Raw genomic sequence first — 12,377 nt, forward strand, 5'->3', positions numbered from 1 at the left:
TGCATATCTTCTTGTAATGATATAACAAACGTTCAAGTGCTATATATCAAATTGTGGTTTGAATAGCGATAATCATTTGTATAGTTTTTTTTCATTTCCAGATTTAGCTTCAAATCCAGCAGCGAGTGCTTATTGCATGCATGTACCTTAAAAAATACAAGTAGTAAGAAAAAAATAATTAATAACACAATGATTTTATTTTTAACTTAATGATACTATGTATAAATTCTTATCACTCTTGTTTACTTGTATTCTAGCTAAAAAATAATATCTCGTATTCTTTTGCCATTCTCAATTAAACTGAGGGAAAGCCATTTCAGCGATGATACCTATCAAAATCATGAGTCAAATAAAGCAAAATATTCAATGAGATATACAAGTTTACTTGTATGAAATGAGTTTTTTAAATTTATTATATTTCGTTTCAAAAGGTGACCAGTACTATCATCATTGCAAAATTGTTAATAGTTAAAATAGTTAAGTATAAAAATGGAGAATGTTTAAATTGAAAGGAGAAGTGAAAAAAATACTTTGTAACAAGAAAAATCACTAAATAAAGTATATTAAAATTATGTGATAAAATATAATAGAAGCATTTAAGTTTTTGAACCACTTATGATAAGTTAAAGGTATTTAGAAGTTTAGTTGTATGTACTAATAGTTAGCTAGCTTTCTCCTGTATGTTTGGTCCCTAAAGCTAAACTATATATAACAAATATTGCTCTATTGTAAACAAAAAAAGCAATAATCAATAATATCACTATGAAATCATCTGTTTCATTTTCAGCTTAGTTTATTTCAAGATCCATGTGACCTTCAATATGGTATTAAGAGCAAATTATCTATTTTGATCTTTTCCGTTTTTCCCACCACTTCCTCCATCTCCTCTTGTTTTTCTCTTTACATTTTGTTCATCATGACCACCGTCTCAAATCTCACAAACAAGAATTAATCGATTCCTATTCCTGATCAACTCAAAGAAAAACTCTTTTCTTCTTTGGCGGCAAATTGCCCTCCGTACTATCCTCTCTAGGGCTGCTCATGGATCGGATAATATCCGCGGTAATTATCCGCATCCGATCCGAATTTTGCGGATATTATCCGATCCGCAGAGCCATCGGATCGGATCGGATCCGTACTATTGTAGGATCGAATTGCGGATTTGGCAGTGATATCCGCGGATCCAATCTGCAAATCTGCATATCCGCACATCACATATAAATAGCATAGTTTAAGAGTATAAACTCTAATGTGATATGAATTTTAGTGTGTTATTTTATGAATTTTATGATATTTTGTTTTTAATTTTTTATGTTGTACTTCAACTTAGAATAATTAAACTTAAATCTTGTGTTATTATTTTATTTTTGTTATTCAAGAGAACTATTATTGAAAATATTTTACGAGTAAATAGGCTTAAACAGATAAAAAATGAATTTTCTGAATATTTTTTTGTAAAGACATCCAAACAGAATCTTAAAATAGTTTTTTTTTTGAATTTATGCGGATATACCAATATCCAATCCGATCCGATGAGTGCAGTGCGGATCGGATAGAATTTTAGGCTATATCCGATCCGATCCGTGTGCAACCCTAATCCTCTCTCGGAATGTTGGAGATCAACTTGATTCGAAGAAGGGACCACCTCAATTTGACACTGATGCAAACAAAGCTGCAGCTAAAGAATGTGCAACCTATGTAACATGGATTTAGCAAGACTATGCAATTCAGACATGGTTATTTCTTCAATGGACATTTCTTTCCAGAATTGTATGGTTGGTTGCAACTGTGCTCATCAAATCTAGGAGCGCCTCAACACACATTTTGCTACATACACTAAGTCTAGAATCAAGTAATTGAAAACTCGATCAAATGATTATAGTACCTTCTTGAAATCAAGAAAATAATTGACCTTCTTGCTGTAGTTAGCTCTCCTCTCACCATGGATGAACTTGTGGATGCTATCTTGGATGGGATTAATTCATATTACTAAGTGTTTCGTATTTTTGTTCCTGATCGCAAAGAGCCTTGGACCATTGCTGAACTCGAAGCCTTCCTTACGACTTAGGAAGAGTGCATGATCAACTTGAACTTCCCTGGTCCAAGGCAACCTCACGCAAGCTCAACATTCAACTCAACCATCCGAATCTTTCTTGGCAAACAAAAATCGCATCAGATGCCTATTATGTAGTCGTCTTGGGCATTCGGCATGGCAGTGCTACTTCCGTTTTCATCTGTCATTCAATAATCCATCATCAACTTCGTAGAAGCAATCACCTACTCCACCGTTTGCTATTGTTGTTAATATTTATTGTTGCAGTACCATACATTTAAATAGTTGAAATATTTAAGTAAATTACAAAACAAAATAATACAATTCATTTATTCAAAAATAAATAAAAATTAAATGCACATCAATATTATTCGAAAACACAATAATTTATGAAAATATAATCAAAAGACGGTTTCAAACTCCTTATTTAAATGGACTATATAGTATATTCAAGATTGATTTTAAGCTATTTGCATTACAATTCCTCCTACATTTGCCATCAAGGATCTGCTGTTTAATTTTTTTTAAATTGTTTAAAATTTTTTTAAAATTTTCGAAATAGTCTCCCCTACTATATGAACATTTGAAAGTTCTCAAATTTCAAACACATCAGCCTATTTTCACATTCTGCAACACATTATATAATATAAGGAGAGATCATACAATTTGTAATTACCATCTTTAATCATAATAGCGCTAATTAACTTATTTCCCACATCAAATACTAAGCAAACACAAACAAATTTCGCAACAGACAAATTGAAAGGATCTCTATGTCCCTAAACAGAATCATTTCACCTCTCTCATCTTACAACTCTATATACGTGTTCAAATCTCTATCTAAAATACGCAATCTATTTTGCAATTTATAAATGGTTTCCATTTTACTTAATTTGTCAATTTCAATTAATATTCAATAGTACTAAAAGTCAATTAATTAGAAATAAATACCAACTTATATGCAAGATAATGTTTTGGTTCCTCCAAAGACAGCAAAAACTGTCCCGTTCTAATAGTAGCTTCCAGAAATCTGCAATTTATCACAAACAATGAATGCTAGTGAGTGTGTTGCTTAGGGTTGTGCTTTGCAATGTGCAATTCTTAGTCCAACTTTTAAAGTACGAGAGTTTGAGGTAATATTTCCTTCTTTGTACTTTCTCTATTTTCACTCCAGAGGCACTCATGTAAACAATTTGTTGTGGAAATTTATTTGTTATTCTCTGTAGTGCTTACTCACGGTAAAACTCTGCATGCCATTTCGGGATCATGAGTTTTATCTTCTTATTCTTCTTTTATAAAAAGGAACGTTTTCAATTATTTTTGCTATGTCTCTGCAGTAAGCTTTTCAGACACCAAGACTAAGTTTCCCTTTTCCTTCCGGTATGACATTGTCTTCTTAGGTTGAACTGTGTAGGTCAATGAAAGTTTTCCTTTTGCAATTTCATTGGATCAGATACTCAGCAAAGTAGCCTTGTTTTCCCCAAGGGCAATGCCATTCCAAGATCAGTACATATACTGTAACTTGTATATGAGGTTTTTTTTTTCCTTGTTTCTGTTACATTTTCCCCCTTTTACTGGTCCTCTGACTCTCAAGTGCATGCAGATTGGTCCGTTCTAAAGTACAAAAACTGAAAGATCAAAAGTTAAAATGAGAGTTCATTTGAATTTGCATGGAATCGTATCTATTGATTCAGCAACTGTAAAGGTAAAAGCTTTAGTGATTTATTTTTCTTGTTTGACATGACTTCAGAGAGCATCTGCTCCTGTGATCTAATAAAAGTTTTCCTTTTGCAATTTCCCCAAGGCCAGGAAGAAGTTGACGTTCCAGTCTCCAAAGAATCAGCTGCAGAAAACACCAAGATTGGATACCGATAAATCCCCTGCTGATGGTGCTGCGCCTCCAACCTCCAATGACAAAAGCCTGTGCAAATCGACACTGATACCAAGGTTTGTCCTGGTGAAAGGAATACATAAGCATATGCAAGAAGCTTTCTGTTTTCAATCAATTTTTGCATTCGTTAAATTACATGATAGTTTTGCAGATATGACCTCATCATTGAGTGTATGTGATTCTTTTATTTTTTTCGGTGGTATTTTCTTTTGTTCACATAATATTGTGTTCAACAATCTTTTATGCATATTATTTGCTCTCCTTAATAGATTTTGTGCTTCAGTATAAGATGTCTAGCATGGTCAAGTCGGCATTTATAATTTGGCTTAGTGCGCCTTGAATGTTGTTGGTTCAGGCTCCGAAGAAAAAGGCTAAGAAAGCAAATATTCTTGTGGATCAAGTGATTTATGGAACTATGGAACAAGTGGATCTCCAGAAAGCTGTAGAGGAGTTTGAAATGGCTTTGCAAGATCGCGGGATGGAAGAAAACAAAAGACTTGAAAATTTGATGTTTATGAAATTCGGGTCAAAAGTGTAATTTGGCAAAAATTGAGGGCTTAGGATTTAATTCGTCAAAAATTCAGTGGTCAAAGTGTAATTTGTCAAAAGTTGAGAGGTCAAAATATAATTTATTAAAAGTTGAGGGGTCAAAGGTGTAATTTGTCAAAAGTTAAGGGATCTATTGAGTTTGAAAAACTAAAATATTACGAAGATGATGACTAAAACACTATTGTGTTATTAGCAAATTGTTTGTGATTTGATCTGTTTAGTGTACAAAAAATAAATTAAATTGAAACTGACCCAAAAAGCAATGACACAAGCCAATAGCAGTCAGCCCATACTCACAGTTATAGCCCAAGACATACTTGCTACTTTCACAAGTATTTTACATCAAAAACAAAAACAAGCCTTTAGCCAAATAAAAGAAAAAAAGCAATTGACCCAAGAACATAAACAAACCGATTGGTGGTCCATATTCAAACTCATTCTTTTAGTGCTGACTAAAGAAATTGAATTTCATTTCACTTAAACCAATTTACTTTATCAAAATCAAAATTTTCCTCTCTTTTCTCTTTTCTTTCGCATTACAACACGTAAACTCTATGAAAAAAGAAAAAAAATTCCAAAGTTAGGACAAAATCAAAGAACCAAAAGGAGGTTTTTAATTTCAAATGAAAAGAGAAGGTCAAAAAGACTAGAACGAAAAGGTAAAATCAAATCAAAAGGATAAATCACAAAAAGCATTTCTTAAATTGTGCTTCATCAAGGAGTGTTGAAAAAATTCTTTATTACAAACACCGATTTAAAAAAATGATGAAAGTAAAGACAATAGTGCTTTGATGTGTATCGACACTCAAAATTCAAATTTAGAGGCAAAGTAAGAATGCACGACTCAAATTCAAGAGGCAAGATGAAAAAAGGTTGAAAGAAAAGGTTAAAGGTATGGTTGCATGTTTGATTCGGTCACTGCTTCTACTTTCTCTCTCCTCTGTCACGCTGCTATTGTGTCTGATTTTTGGGAGAAAAAGACCAAAAAGTGCTGAAGTAAGATTTCAAGCCCTCGAAACTTCACTCCTCTATTAAAGGGATGAACGACCAAGGATTGAGGGAAGGAGTGAGAGCACGACGTTTAGGTTCTCATAGCTCACTGAAGTGTTTATTCTTCTCCTTCATAGTTTTCATTGAGTAACTCATTTTCTCAATTTAGTCTTTCTGTGTTTCAATGGTAAAAGACAAAATGATAAGGTTTGTAAGAAAAAGTCATTGAATGGAAAAAGGCAGAAAGTTAGAGTTGGAGAAAAAACTAAAATTTATTTCAAAAATTCTTTGTATGTATTTCTATTTTGTTGTTATGATCTTGAGGGGATTCCCTTATAAGTTGAGTTAGCACTTTATTGTTGAACTTAGTCAAGTTTAGTTTAGGTTAGAAACTGGATTTGTCTCATATAAGATTAGTTAGAATCCTAGAAAAAATTGGTGAATATAAATTCTGTTAAAAGATAGTGAAACTCTGTTACTATTATGATGAAGATTGGTTGTAGGCTATATTACACTGAGTAGCTGAACTAAGATACATATGTGTGTCTTTATCCTTTTTCTTCTCTATTTCTAGTTCTGCATTAAAGGAGACAAAACTGAAATATCTCCTGATTCTACTATTCAGCAACACTTCTTCATAACACACCTTGCACGTAGCTCTATTTTGGCTCCAACTGCATTAAGAGACAAAATCATAGTCTCTCTTATTTTTTACTCAAAGTATCTCAACAGAACTCAAAATTAAAAGTAAAATAAAAAGAAGGTTAAGATTCAACCCCCATTCTCTTAATTACTGATAACTATCAATTGGTATTAAACCTTAAAGTTTGGGCACTCCTTCTTCATGTGTCCTTTCTTTTTGTAAAAGAAACATAGTACACTTTCTTTCTTCATAAGATGGAATGTACTACCTTTTCTTTTCTTCTTATGAGCTTGCTTTTTACCATCCTCATTTATCACCAACAGTGCACTTTCACCAAGTTTTGGAACTAGCCTTCCTTCCTCTTGAACACACAACACCAATAATTCTTTAATAGACCACTTTTTTTGTGTGTTATAAGAAATCTTTAATGGTTCGTATTGGACAGGAAAAAAATTAGAATAAGATGCACCAAAAATGAGTCAGAGATCTCAATCTCTAAAACTTTCAATTGTGTTGCTATGCCTCTCAACCTCATGATGTGTTCACGCACATCCATTACGCCGATAAGTCTTATGGGTGACAATCGTGCCATTCGGATGCTTGCAAGTGCCTTACTAGAAGACTCAAACTATTCATTAATAGCCTTCATGTAATCTTTGATATTGGAATTGAACCACGAATACTAGTTGATAGTTAAACGGTTAGATTTCTCCCACCGTTCATATAATACTACCTCGACTCGAGTACTAGCATTAGTGGTGCCGGAGGCTCTTCTCTATAAAGAGCATAATCAAGGTCTGCACACCCTAAGTGAAAGAGAACTTTATCTTTCCACTCCTTATAGTTGTCACCACTTAAAAAATGAACTTCAAATACAGTTTCAGTATCATTACTACTGCAAATAATAAATCATGCTAACATTACTCTACTTTACATAAGCACATCAAAATAATTATGAATCATAGTGTCATTAAAATTTATTTGCGAACAAAGACTTTAACACAGATAATATTTATTATATTGACTAAAGAAACACAATTAATATAGAATTGCAGAGCAAATGATATATATATATATATATATGTATATATTAGAATCTAATAAGGTTTGTGGCCCTGAGCTGTCACAATCCATGAAGAACAGGAAATGAGAAAGGGGAGACAATGAAATTAAAGCATGCAACATCTTCAAGTCACGGATCATCCACCATATATATACACTAGCATTTAGTATATATGTACCTATCAAGTACTAAAACATGTACCTCATATATTTATTCAACCATCACTAGTCCAATGGTAATCCATAAATTTGAACAACAAATTAAGAGGGATGATAATTAATAATTAATTAAAGATATTTATCACGTTTTTGAGCTTCATTCGATTTGTACCTATTTTACAATTTTTTATTTTTTAATGTTGAAATTTTTTTTAATTAATAACAAAAATTGAATACTAAACTTTAATTAAATTATAAAATTTTTCATGCTATATTATTAAATTAATTATCTCAAAAATTTAAATAGATAAGAGGAAGTACATGTATATATACTAATATAAGATATATCTATCATCAAATCTCAATTAAATCCACAATTTAATAATTGTGATTTTATATATATATATATATATATATATATATATATATATATATATATGTTCGAATAAATTTGAGACTAAAATTATCTAGTCGAAAATAACTACTATTTCCATTCTTGTCAATTTAAATATAAGGATATGCATAAAATTATTATATAATCTTTTGCACAAGTAAGTGATTGGTTCCAGTTAACAAAGGAAATTAACATAAACAAATCTAAGATACGAACCCGTGAATAAAATTAATATACAATTATTAAATTTTAGTTAGTAAAAAGTATAGTATATGACAATGTGGTACATTATGCAAATTTAAAAAGTTGCAAAATGACGTGGTCTATCATTATGAATATTATTCACATAACGATTTTTTTAATTTATTTTATATAAACTATGTATAAAATTAAGGGTTGATATCCCATTTGATTCCGGGTTATACACCACATTTTACGTTTCTTTACTGAACGAAAATACTTCATTTTTTTTTTTGCAGATTAAAAGGAAATTAAAAACAAAAATACAGAAAGGGAACCTTATAATAATAAAGGACAAAATGTCGTATAAATATTGTGTATGGATATTTTTCATATTATTATATATCTTACATAATATATTATTATAATATATTTATTATATTTAAATTTTATTTAAAAATTTATTATTAATTAATAAATTATTATATATATAAAATAAAATTTAAATTTTAATACTTATTTAAATAAACAAATAAGTTAATTACTGTTCAACGAATCTAAGTTAGTTGTGATACATGTGGCTTTAGCATTGATGTCCTCTGACCGTAAATGAATATTTAGATATATCATCATTTATTTACACTGCAACAGCGTGATTTTTTAATTAGACCATGGTCGAATTAAATAAATGGGTGGGTTAGAATCTTATTCAATGCAAAGCATCTGTCTCACGCCTCAAAGGGCCCTAGTTATATGTATGCTGGCCTACGCCTATTTAATTATAATATTAAATTAATACACGTCAGCAATAAATAAACAAATAAATAATAATTGTATATAATAGTTGTGCACCCAGCTAACTATATATCCTACTCTATAAACAATATATATTTTTTTTATTACGAGTAATGTTAAAAAAATCAAAGATAAATACTTAGGAGAGAACATTAATAATATTAGATAAATATTTATAATTGATGAATATAATTATATGAAATTTTTCTAAAAAATATAACTATAGAGTTTGGCTTGTTAAGAAAGATTTAGATCTTCTAAAATTTGAATTTCACTTTAGAAAGTAAAGTGTAATCTCTCATCATTTATTTTATAAGTAGAACCAAAAATAAATATAAAAAAAATTATTCAACAGTAAAAGATCACACTTTATTCTTTAAAGTGAAATTCAAACTTTAGAAGATCCAAATTCTGTTAAAAATATCAAAGTAAAAAATTAAAGTTCTCAAGATTTTTATGTATTTTATTTTAAAAGACTAACTAAAAGGTTTGATATAACTATTTAATTTTAATATAAATTACACTTATTATTCAATTATATATAACAAAATAACTATATTACGTCTATATTAAAATTAATTATTAATATAAAATGTATATTAAAAATGAATTAAACAATATATATATTTATATATAAATGTATAATAATTAATTTTAATATATAAATAATAATTTACTCTGTGGCTGAAAGCTGAAACTGTACTATAACAGGAAAAATTGGAAATTTATCTTAAAACTATGACCTTCAATTGAGCCCTGAATGAAGATGAGGCTGACCTATAGAGAGAATGAGATGAATGGAATTTAGCAAGTCATAAGAGAATAGTGAGGAAAATAATTCAGCCAATAATTCATCAGTGAGATTTTTAATATACTATGACTAGCTCAACAATGCAATCAGGCATTTCCTGACATTAACATCAATTTAATTCATATCCTGACACTGTGACACACACAGAATTGTTTAATACAGTGCCTAGCTATAGTACTATAACCCCCATATATGGTAGCTTCAACAGGCCCTCCTTAGTTCAACAAATGCCTCCTCCATTATCAAGGATTCTATCCTCCTTTACTTTAATTTTGTTTAATTTGACTTTTTATTTATTTTTTTATTTTAGAAATTCGCTACCAAATTTTTATCTCATATATATATAAATGTATATATTTATAACTGTGGTAAATATATTACTCGAAATTGGTTCATATAAATCTTATTTGAAAAAGTATAGAGAGTCAATGAAATATTTGTATAATATATACAATGGAGGTTTAGAGAGTATTAGAGATATAACCATTAGTGCTACCTTTTTCCATCAGTATAAGCCTCTGAGATGAGTAGTATCATGACATGATATTAGAATTTTAGATTCGAAAGGTCAAAAATTTGATCCTTGGTGAACTCCAAAATCAGCTTAAACTTTTGGGACGAGTGATTTTATGACATAAGATATTTATTATCCCTAGTAGCCGAATGATTATTCTGAATATTATGAGTGATGTATAAATAAGTCATTGTCTCCTCAACAGGACTCATCTTAATTAAAAATTAGTACAAATTAATTAAGTCATTTGAATACATTTTAAATTCTATATTAACAACAATTATTAAAAGATGCTTATATAAATTAGTTGTTATGATGCATTTAATAAGTAACCAAATCAGTAGTACACTGATATATCTGTATAATAAGTAATAACTATTTAGCTAATAAAATTTAAATATGTAATTTTTTTTACATTATTTTTTTTAATGCTTAATTATAGTTTATCAAACATTAGTTTTATAGTATGCACAAATTTTAATATTAAAACCTTTTTTTTGCTAACATATATTATTTATATTTCCTGTAATTTTATTTTACAAACAACTAGCATTAATAAAAGTCAGATATAAATATATAAAACTCATCACATAATAAAGAGGGGGGGGGGTGACCTTCATAAAAAATGATATACGAGATATCTTCTCTCAGTCTCATATTTGAAATAAAGAATTATTAAATAGACTAAGTGTTTTATATTTATTATGGAATTCTATTTATTACATGTTTTTCAGTTTATCAACTTTTTATAAACAAAGTATTGACTACATAATTTTTTCACTTACCTCTAACTTTCTCGCATTCATGATATTGTCACCTCTGCCATTCATATATATGAGTATCAAGAAATACAAATTTAATTTAAGAAGAGCAAATTATTATAAAGATGTTATTCAAATATCACCATTTAATAATTAATTTATTATATTATATTAATGTATATTATTTTGGTTATTATATATACTTATAATTATGTGGAGGATATAATAAATAAAAAGTTCTCAATAAAATTACTTCTTATCAAACATTGAAAATAATAGATAAATAAATAATAAATTAAAGTTATCTAAAAAGAAGCAAATAGATGTTACAAATCAAATTGATGAATAACTCCATACAGCGATTTTATGAATTTCTGACTCAAATTTAAATTTGAATTTGAATTTATATATTAAATAAGTTTAAGTTAAATTTAAATAAGCTCAACTCATTAATTTGTAAGTTGACTCGAATATATATTGTTCATTTTAATTATTTATATTAATACAAACAAATGATAATTATTAGATAGACAATATATAATTAATAATTGTTTATATATAAATTATAATTTATATAAAATTATAGAATATATTTATGTGATTTGAACTAACTCATGAAATCAAGTTAATTTATATATTTTTGATGAGTGAAACTTAAATTTTAATTTACAAATAAACAATTTAATTTATTAATTATTAATAAATTAAATTTAATTTTTACGAGACGAACTTAAACTTAATTAATCTTACTCAGCTCGGCTCATTTTTAGAACTACATTTAAGTGTGATTAATAGTTAAAAGCTAATGAGTCATTCTTACATACAAAGGAGTCTACACCAAACTTTGTGCAACTTATTAATTAGTATCATCATTATTAAATTACAAACCTATGCCTTTTGGTTTTGGTTAGGCGAGGCATCATGACGATTTTAAAACAAATATAAACAACCCAAAGCAAACAAAGTTTATAATCAAATTAAACAGTTAAATAAGTACAAAATTCCTTCGACTTTCCCATTAAGTAAACATCCAATTCAAAGATATCTTATCTCTTTAATTTCTCCCCAAGTTATCCCACAAAAAGTAGACACGTAGTTATGATAAGATATTAATCTAATTAACACCATGCTTTTTTAATTTCATTCTTCATGAGCCTAGAAAAAAAATGCCTTTTATGCTTCATTAAACTCATTCATCAAGCTATATATTTAGTTTTATTTGAAGTTGTTCACACGCATGCCCAAATCGTTTATTATTCGTAACACTTTTGGCATTTTGTGTCTGGAATCATATCCTTTGATTGTATTATGCTATAAAATGCTATAGAGTAGTGCACCTGAAATTTATTATTAAAAGGTAATGTTAGGAGAAAGGGGCATTACATACATATATATATATAGTTAGGAAAAGTCTAGAGGGCCAACAGTTTTATTGAATTTTGGCCAGCATATAACCAGCAGAAGAAGGTGAGCCATTGGATGAAATCTCATACCAATCTCACACCATCAAATCATCATTGATGGCTAGTTGATGGCTAACTATCACAAAAATTGCTGCCCCCTAGCATTGCTCAT

Source organism: Arachis hypogaea, chromosome 2 (genome assembly GCF_003086295.3).
Source record: "Arachis hypogaea cultivar Tifrunner chromosome 2, arahy.Tifrunner.gnm2.J5K5, whole genome shotgun sequence".
Taxonomy (NCBI): domain Eukaryota; kingdom Viridiplantae; phylum Streptophyta; class Magnoliopsida; order Fabales; family Fabaceae; genus Arachis; species Arachis hypogaea.